The sequence below is a fragment of the Lithobates pipiens genome, unplaced genomic scaffold, assembly GCF_037356315.1.
Source record: "Lithobates pipiens isolate NorthernLeopardFrog02 unplaced genomic scaffold, aLitPip1_a1.2 Scaffold_23, whole genome shotgun sequence".
NCBI classification, from domain to species: Eukaryota; Metazoa; Chordata; class Amphibia; order Anura; family Ranidae; genus Lithobates; species Lithobates pipiens.
The window spans coordinates 5,836,570-5,844,922 of record NW_027507785.1 but is presented as its reverse complement, the minus strand read 5'-3'; positions in this window follow the sequence as shown (position 1 = coordinate 5,844,922).

Below are 8,353 nucleotides of genomic sequence, written 5' to 3'. Positions count from 1 at the left end.
CATGTGTTTTGGTGCGGTGCAATAAAAAAAAAATGAATAGGTTGCCCTAAACACGAAAACGTGAACATAACTTCGCAATCTGCACTACGGACCCTTCAGTGCGTATTTATTTTTATATTTTGGTTTTAAAGTGGTGTTGCCACCAAAAAATAAAAAAATGGTTTAAAATTCTTTAAAAAAAAAATAAATAATTGGAAAAAAAAATGTTTTTTACTCACCTCTAAATACCTGTTGCTAGGGTGTCCCTCGTAGTCTGCCTTCTTCCTTGCCCAGGCTGGTGACATCACTTCCCCTCGCGCCGCACAGTCACCTGGGAACTGTCACATGTCCCAGGTGACTGTGCGGCGTATCACGACGCCCTGCACCGCTCGCCGGGTGCCCACAGTACGAATGACGGAGCCGCGAGCAGAGCGGGGAACGAGGGGGGGGGGGGGGCTTCGTTCCCCCGCATCGCTGGACCCTGGGACAAGTAAGTGTCCGATTATTAAAAGTCAGCAGCTGTAGTATTTGTAGCTGCTGACTTTAATTTTTTTTTTTTTTTAGGGGGCACCCCGCTTTAAAGTAGGCAACACTTTTTTTTTTTTTCCATTTTGGATAGAGTCATGCCGCGTACACACGATCGGAATTTCTGCCAGAAAAAGTCTGATGAGAGCTTTTCATTGGGAAAATGCGACTGTGCGTACGCTTCATCGGAATTTTGCTGTCTGAATTTCCGCCAGCCAAAAAATTGATAGCGTGTTCTCAATTTTCCCAACGGAAAAACTTTCTATCGGAAATTTCCGATCGCTTGTATGCAATTTACGCCAAAAACTCACGCATGCGCAGATTCAACTTCCAGACGGAAGCTATTGGCTACTGGTTACTGAAGTTCATTTTTCTTTTTTTTTTTTTTAACAGGTACGTTTTTATTTGCCTCCAATGAGGAGAAAAACATTGGTACAATACAACAGCGCATCGTACAATATAAACAAAGTACAGTGTTCAGTGTACAATCAGTTTCTTAGTCATGACATATTAACAGGATCAGGTCGAAGGAAAAGGATAGGAGATAAGCCAACAAAAGAGAGAGGAGGGGAGAGGGAGGGGGGAGGGGGGGGGGGGGAGAAGACAGGAGCCCAAGTAGGCTCATAGTAAAAGAGCAGCAAAAAAAAAAAAAAAAAAAGAAAAAAAGAAAAAAAAGGAGACATTCTTCAGCAATATAAATCAGCCTTCCCCCAATAACCACATTCTAGCAGACGATGAGAAGAGATTACCGCAAACCCCCGCTTCCATCATCAGAATACACCAGTTTACACTCCCACCCAGCACCCCCAAATCTTGCCAAATTTAGAGGGACACTTTCGACTCATATACGTCAATTTGTATAGGGGAAGAGTAGAATCAATTAACCCTTTCCATTGAGAGATCTCAGGGGGGTCAGCCCTCTTCCAGTTAAGCAGGATGGCCTTCCTGGCATAGAATGCCGCATAGAATACAAAAAGTTGTTTGTGTGTACCCACTGCCACTCCGTCACACACCCCCAAAAGCAGAACCATAGGATCCAGCCCCAATGTGAGACCCCCCACCGAGTTCAGGACCCCCACCACCTCCGTCCAAAAGGTCTGAATAACTGGGCATTCCCACACCACATGCATAAATGTTCCCACTGCCGTGTAACATTTCGGACACCTATCGGAGCACAATTGGTATATTCTCGATAGTCTCTGTGGAGTGTAGTAGGCCTTATGGATAAACTTCAGTTGAATAAACCTATCCCGTGCCGAGATCATCAAGGAGATAAAATTCTGAATCCCCCGCTGTCCAATCCTCCCCCCGTCAGAGATGGGAGGTCAGACCTCCACTTGGAGAAAAGCGCAGTCTCCTCCACGGGCCTCGAAGTGGAGAGCCTAAGATATAGGGATGAGAGAATACGATCCGCTTGTTGGGAAATTAGGAACTTCTCAATCTGGTGTGAACATACAGAGATCCTATCCGGGAATTGGGCCCGTGTCGCATGGCGCAGCTGCAGGTATCGAAAAAAACATTTTATTGGGTAACCCGAATTCCGCTTTTAGGGTGTCAAAATTAAGGAGAACCCCCCCTAGGCATAACATGCTGTAGGGTTGTAATGCCATACTTGGCCCATAATGCAGGATCCGGGACAGAGTGCAGATGCTGCAACTGCGGATTACCCCACAACGGCATATGGGGTGAAACATCCAAACGGCCACTAAGTTTTGTCGACACCTGCATCCACACCCGCACCGTCGTTATCATAACAGACGTGATGGCTGGATGGGCCTTAGGGCCCCTAAAGACCAAATTACTAAGTGCTGCATAAGACCCAAGAATTGCCGCCTCCAGGTTGACCGACGGGTTGGACAAACCACCATCGCACCGTGACCAGCACCGCCGCCCAGTAATATTTTTTCAGGCATGGCAAGGCCAGTCCCCCAGCAGACAAAAGGTAGCTGGAGGGCAGTCCTCGCCACCCGGGGCACCGCTCCGGCCCATATAAACGCAGTGGTCACTCGATCCATCTTTAGAAAGAAGGAGTTCGGGATCAGGGCAGGGGTATTCCGAAAGACATACAAGAACTTTGGCAAAAAGGTCATTTTTAAAAGGTTGATTCTACCTACCGGTGATAAAGGCAAGGACTTCCACATTTGGCACTTGGCGATCAGATCATCCAGGATTGGGTATACATTATCGTCTAAATATTGTTTGGGATCCCCCCTTCACCACTATCCCCAAGTATCGGAATTGCTGAACAAATTTCAGGGGGGGTCGGCGTGCTCATATCCCGGGGGTTCTGAGAGAGTGAGAATAGCAAGGATTTATCCCAGTTGATCCTGATCCCCGAGAAGGAAGCAAACTCGTCCATGATACATAGGGCTTGCTGTAATGAGGTGGATGCGTCAGGGAGGTAGAGGAGGGCGTCATCTGCATATAAAGATATTTTTTCTCTAAGGGGGCCCACCCGCAGTCCCTCAAACTCCTCCGATGCCCTCAAAAGTATGGCCAGGGGTTCCACTGCCAGTGCAAATAGGCCAGGGGACAGAGGGCATCCCTGCCTCGTGCCCCTGCCCAGCGAAAACTCCTCAGACACCATACCATTGGTGCGAATTCTAGCTACGGGGCTATTATAAAGCATCTTAATCCAGGAGATAAATTTAGGTCCAAAGTGAAAGCGTTCCAAAACCCCCCCAGAGGAATTGCCATTCGACAGAGTCGAACGCCTTTTCCGCGTCGAGCGACGCAACGACTCCCTGTCCCTGTCCATTTCTTGCCCTGGAGATGTGAGTGTACAAGCGCCTTATGTTAATGTCAGTGCCTTTGCCAGGCATAAAGCCCATTTGATCACCATGAACTAGGGTCAAAATCACAGAATTAAGCCTGTTTGCCAAAATCTTTGTCACAATTTTTGCATCGACATTAAGCAGCGAAATTGGGCGTTAGGAGGAGCAGCACTCAGGGTCCCTATTTGGTTTGGGGATAACAACGATCAACGCCTCGGACATAGTGGGTGGGAGGCTCCCCTCCACCAGCATTTTGCAAAGTAGGTTGTGAAACTGTGGCGCTAGGACGTCAGCATGGGTTTTGTAAAACTCCGCTGGTAGCCCATCAGGGCCCGGCGTTTTGGAGACTTTGAGGGCGGCAATAGCCACCTGAACCTCCTCAAGAGAGATCGGGGCCTCCAGGCGGCTACGGTCCACATCAGAGAGCATCGGAAAGTCCACCCGGTCTAAAAATTGACCAAGTGCCTCCGGGGTAAAGACCTCTCTGGGGGCATATAGGGCCTTGTAGTACCGCACAAATCTATCATTAATTTGAAGAAGTTCATTTTTCTAGTCCCCTCGTACGTGTTGTACGTCACCGCGTTCTTGACGGTCGGAATTTGGTGTGACCGTGTGTATGTAAGCCCTTGTACACACGGTCGGAGATTCCGATGGAATGTGTCCTATCGGACCGTTTTGTCGGATAATCCGACTGTGTGCGGTCTGCATCGGACTGTTTCCATCGGAATATCCGACGGACTAAGTTTTCCAACTTGTCCGTAAAATATTCAGACAAAATGCTCCGATCGGACATACTCCGATCATGTGCAGCCTACTCCGACGGACAAAGTGCCACGCATGCTCAGATCAAATTCCTAGACCAAAGCTATTGGCTACTAGCCTGAACGTAGTCCCGTCCTAACGAAATAACGTCATCACGTTATGTACAATCTGATTTTCCGTCAACTTTGTCCGACCGTGTGTATGCAGCAGTTTCTGACAAAATCCGTCGGAAAAAAATCTGACGGATTTGGTTGTCGGAATGTCCGACCCGTGTGTACAAGGGCTTAGACAGCTTGAGCGGAATCCCGTCAGGAAAACCATCAGAGCTTTTTCCGACGAGAATTCCGATCGTGCGTGCGCGGCATAAGGAAGAGTTATAACCCCTGTCAATTTTTTTTTTTTTTTTTTCGTTTTAGAAATTTTTTTTGCCATTTGTTTGCCTTTGAGGAGATTTCCCTTCACCTCCTGTTCTGGGGACAACCCAAAACTTGTCCGAAGAGAGGAAATCCCAGATTCTAGTGTCCCCCATTGGTAGACTTCCCCTCTGTTCCTGTTCTGGGGACAACCCAAAATTTGGGATTCTCTTTCACTCTCAAAGATAATAGCAAACGGGGGGAAATAAGGATTATTCTCCCTAACAGGGAGCATAGACAGCAATAAAAACATGACGGGGGTCTAACACCTCTCTACTTCGTCTCCAAAACGAAGAAAAACAAGTTCTGCTTTTAAGTTATACTTTAATCACTAGTAAAGCATATAATAGCTGCTCTTATCAGCTTCCAAACCTAACAGGAAAAAAAAAAAAAATTCCAATTGTCCCATAAAAATAAAAAAATAAAAGAATTCAGCTTGCGAAAGAAGTATTGATATCTAGCAACACCCTCAGCAAACACCCTTCCTGCTCCGATATTCTTATCTGGAGAATTTTCTGAAATTGTTGTTCTAGTCAAATAATTAAAATACGTAGGAGGACGCAACAGAAGAATTTTTCTTCTGAATTCCTCTAAAAAAAAAAAAAAAAAAAAAAAAAAATAATTTCATCGTCGTCTATATGTGTCTTAAAATGAAGAGGTATACAGTATGTAGGTGTGTTTGATACGCACTTCAATAAAACTCTTTGAAATAAAAATAAAAAAAGGTTTCGCACCTGTAAGGTCGGAGACGGGGGTAACGTTTCGTAACGTCACCACAGTGCTGGGACAAGGTCATCTAGAGCCCAGGGCGAACGTTTCAAATTTGCCCTGTGTGCACAAATCCTCTGCCCCCCCCCCCCACCATTCCAAATGCCCCTCCCAGCACAAATTCTCCCCAATCCCCCATCCTAGCACAAATCCCTTCCAAATTGTCACTCCTAGCACAAATACCTTCAATCATCCCTGCTAGCACAAATCCTCCCCCCTCCCAAAAAAAATAAAAAATAAAAATATCCCTCCTAGCACAAATTCCCTCTCGACCACCTTTTCCAGCACAAATCCCCCCCCCAAAAAATTCCACTCCAAGCACAAATCCCCTCAAATCACCGTTCCTAGGAGAGGACATTTAGGGAGGTGTGCTAGAACAATTCTTATCCTCTGCAAACCCCCCAAATGCCCCCCCCCTCTCAACACAAATCCCCTTCCCCCAACCTCATTGCAGTGCCCTCCTCCATCTGACATGATACCACAGTGCCCAGGGCAGTCGCCCCTCCTGCCCACCCTGTGTCCCGGCCCCGCGTCACCCAGGGGCGGATCCAGGGAGGGCCAACAGGGCAATTGCCCCCTCAGAGAATGCGGGTGATCGGGCGGTCAGCTCCTCGGGTGACAGCCCGCGGGAGGTTCTGCGGGTGTTGTTCCGGGCAGGAGGCTCCGCGGGTGACAGCCCGCGGGCGGTTCCGCGTGTGTCATTCTGGGCAGGCGGCTCCGTGTCTGACAGCTTGCGAGCGGTTCCGCTGGTGTTGTTCCGGGCGGGCAGCTCAGCAGGTGACAGCGCGGGCGGGTGAGGTTGGGACAGCTGTGCGGCTCAGTGTTCGAGCAGGGGAGCAGGGAGATGACATCATCTCTCACTTCCCTGCATCTCTGCAGTTCCGCCCTCACTGTGCGGGAAGCAGTGGGCAGCAGAGAGATTACATTATCTCTCTGCTGCCTAATTTCACTCTGGGAACAATCCGCAACGTGTGGCAGGCGACGTGGCAAGTGACAATCTGCAGTGTGTGGCAGGCAACATGGCAAGTGACAATCCGCAACGTGTGGCAGGCTATGTGGCAAGTGACAATCCGAATTGTGTGGCAGGCGATGTGGCAAGTGACAATCCACAATGTGTGGCAGGCGACGTGGCAAGTGACAATCCGCAATGTGTGGCAGGTGACGTGGCAAGTGACAATCCGCAACGTGTGGCAGGCGACGTGGCAAGTGACAATCTGCAATGTGTGGCAGGCGACATGGCAAGTGACAATCCTCAATGTGTGGCAGGCTATGTGGCAAGTGACAATCCGAAACGTGTGGCAGGCGACATGGCAAGTGACAATCCACAATGTGTGGCAGGCAACGTGGCAAGTGACAATCCGCAATGTGTGGCAGGTGAGGCGGCAAGTGACAATCCACAATATGTGGCAGGCGACGTGGCAAGTGACAATCCGCAATGTGTGGCAGGTGACGTGGCAAGTGACAATCCGCAACGTGTGGCAGGCGACGTGGCAAGTGACAATCTGCAATGTGTGGCAGGCGACATGGCAAGTGACAATCCGCAATGTGTGGCAGGTGACGTGGCAAGTGACAATCCGCAACGTGTGGCAGGCGACGTGGCAAGTGACAATCTGCAATGTGTGGCAGGCGACATGGCAAGTGACAATCCTCAATGTGTGGCAGGCGACATGACAAGTGACAATCCGCAACGTGTGGCAGGCTATGTGGCAAGTGACAATCCGAAACGTGTGGCAGGCGACATGGCAAGTAACAATCCACAATGTGTGGCAGGCGACATGGCAAGTGACAATCCGCAATGTGTGGCAGGTGACGTGGCAAGTGACAATCCACAATATGTGGCAGGCGACGTGGCAAGTGACAATCCGCAATGTGTGGCAGGTGACGTGGCAAGTGACAATCCGCAATGTGTGGCAGGTGACGTGGCAAGTGACAATCCGCAATGTGTGGCAGGTGACGTGGCAAGTGACAATCCACAATATGTGGCAGGCGACGTGGCAAGTGACAATCCGCAATGTGTGGCAGGTGACGTGGCAAGTGACAATCCGCAATGTGTGGCAGGTGACGTGGCAAGTGACAATCCACAATATGTGGCAGGTGACGTGGCAAGTGACAATCCTCAATGTGTGGCAGGCTATGTGGCAAGTGACAAGCCGAAATGTGTGGCAGGCTACGTGATTATTATACAGGATTTATATAGCACCAATTAGGTGATATATACTATAATTAGGATCATTGGGTCAATGCAAATAACCATGCCAGCGCCATAAGATGGAAGGCCAATAAACCACAGCTCAAGGAACCCCTTAACCAGACGAAAGCTACTGTCTACTGGCCCGTTCATAGTCCCGTCATACGTGTTCTACGTCACCGCGTTCAGAACGATCGGATTTTCCGACCACTTTGTGCCACCGTGTGTGTACGCAAGACAAGTTTGAGCCAACATCCGTCAGAAAAAATCCGAAGGATTTTCTTGTCGGAATGCCCGACCGTGCGTACGGGGCATAAGACTCCATCATTCAGTTCTTCCACCCAACAACTCCTCCCATGACAGGCTGACCATGGATATATACACACCTCCCAACTTTTTGAGATGGGAATGAAAAGCAAACGTATGCAGGCATAGGACACACCCCCTGCCACGCTCCCTTAAAGGACAATTGTACCAAAAAACAAGATTGACTAAAAAAGTGCTTTTTTTTACCACTACTATTCCTTTATATTGGCTTTTGGAATTTACAAATGCAGCAATTTAGAATTCAGATGAAAGGTTTAGCTCTGAGAAACATTTTTTTTGATAGATAACAAGTGCATTTTATACACATCTATATAGATCAGACCAAAATCAGGGACAAATGGGGAGGAATGAGGGACAGAGGGACATTGCTCCAAATCAGGGACAGTCCCTCAAAATCAGGGACAGTTGTGAGCTATGGATATATATATATATATATATAGAAGGCCTGCCCCCTGCCAATCCTAGTTGGGGATTGGTCAGGGCTCCCAAAGACACCCCATGTCACTTCAGCACTCTGCCCTGCCTCTTTTCCAGAACATTCTCCCTGGAAACAGAGGCGGCGCCCAAGAGCTGAGGCACATGTCAGTCACCTGTTGCTACACTAAATCACTCCCCTG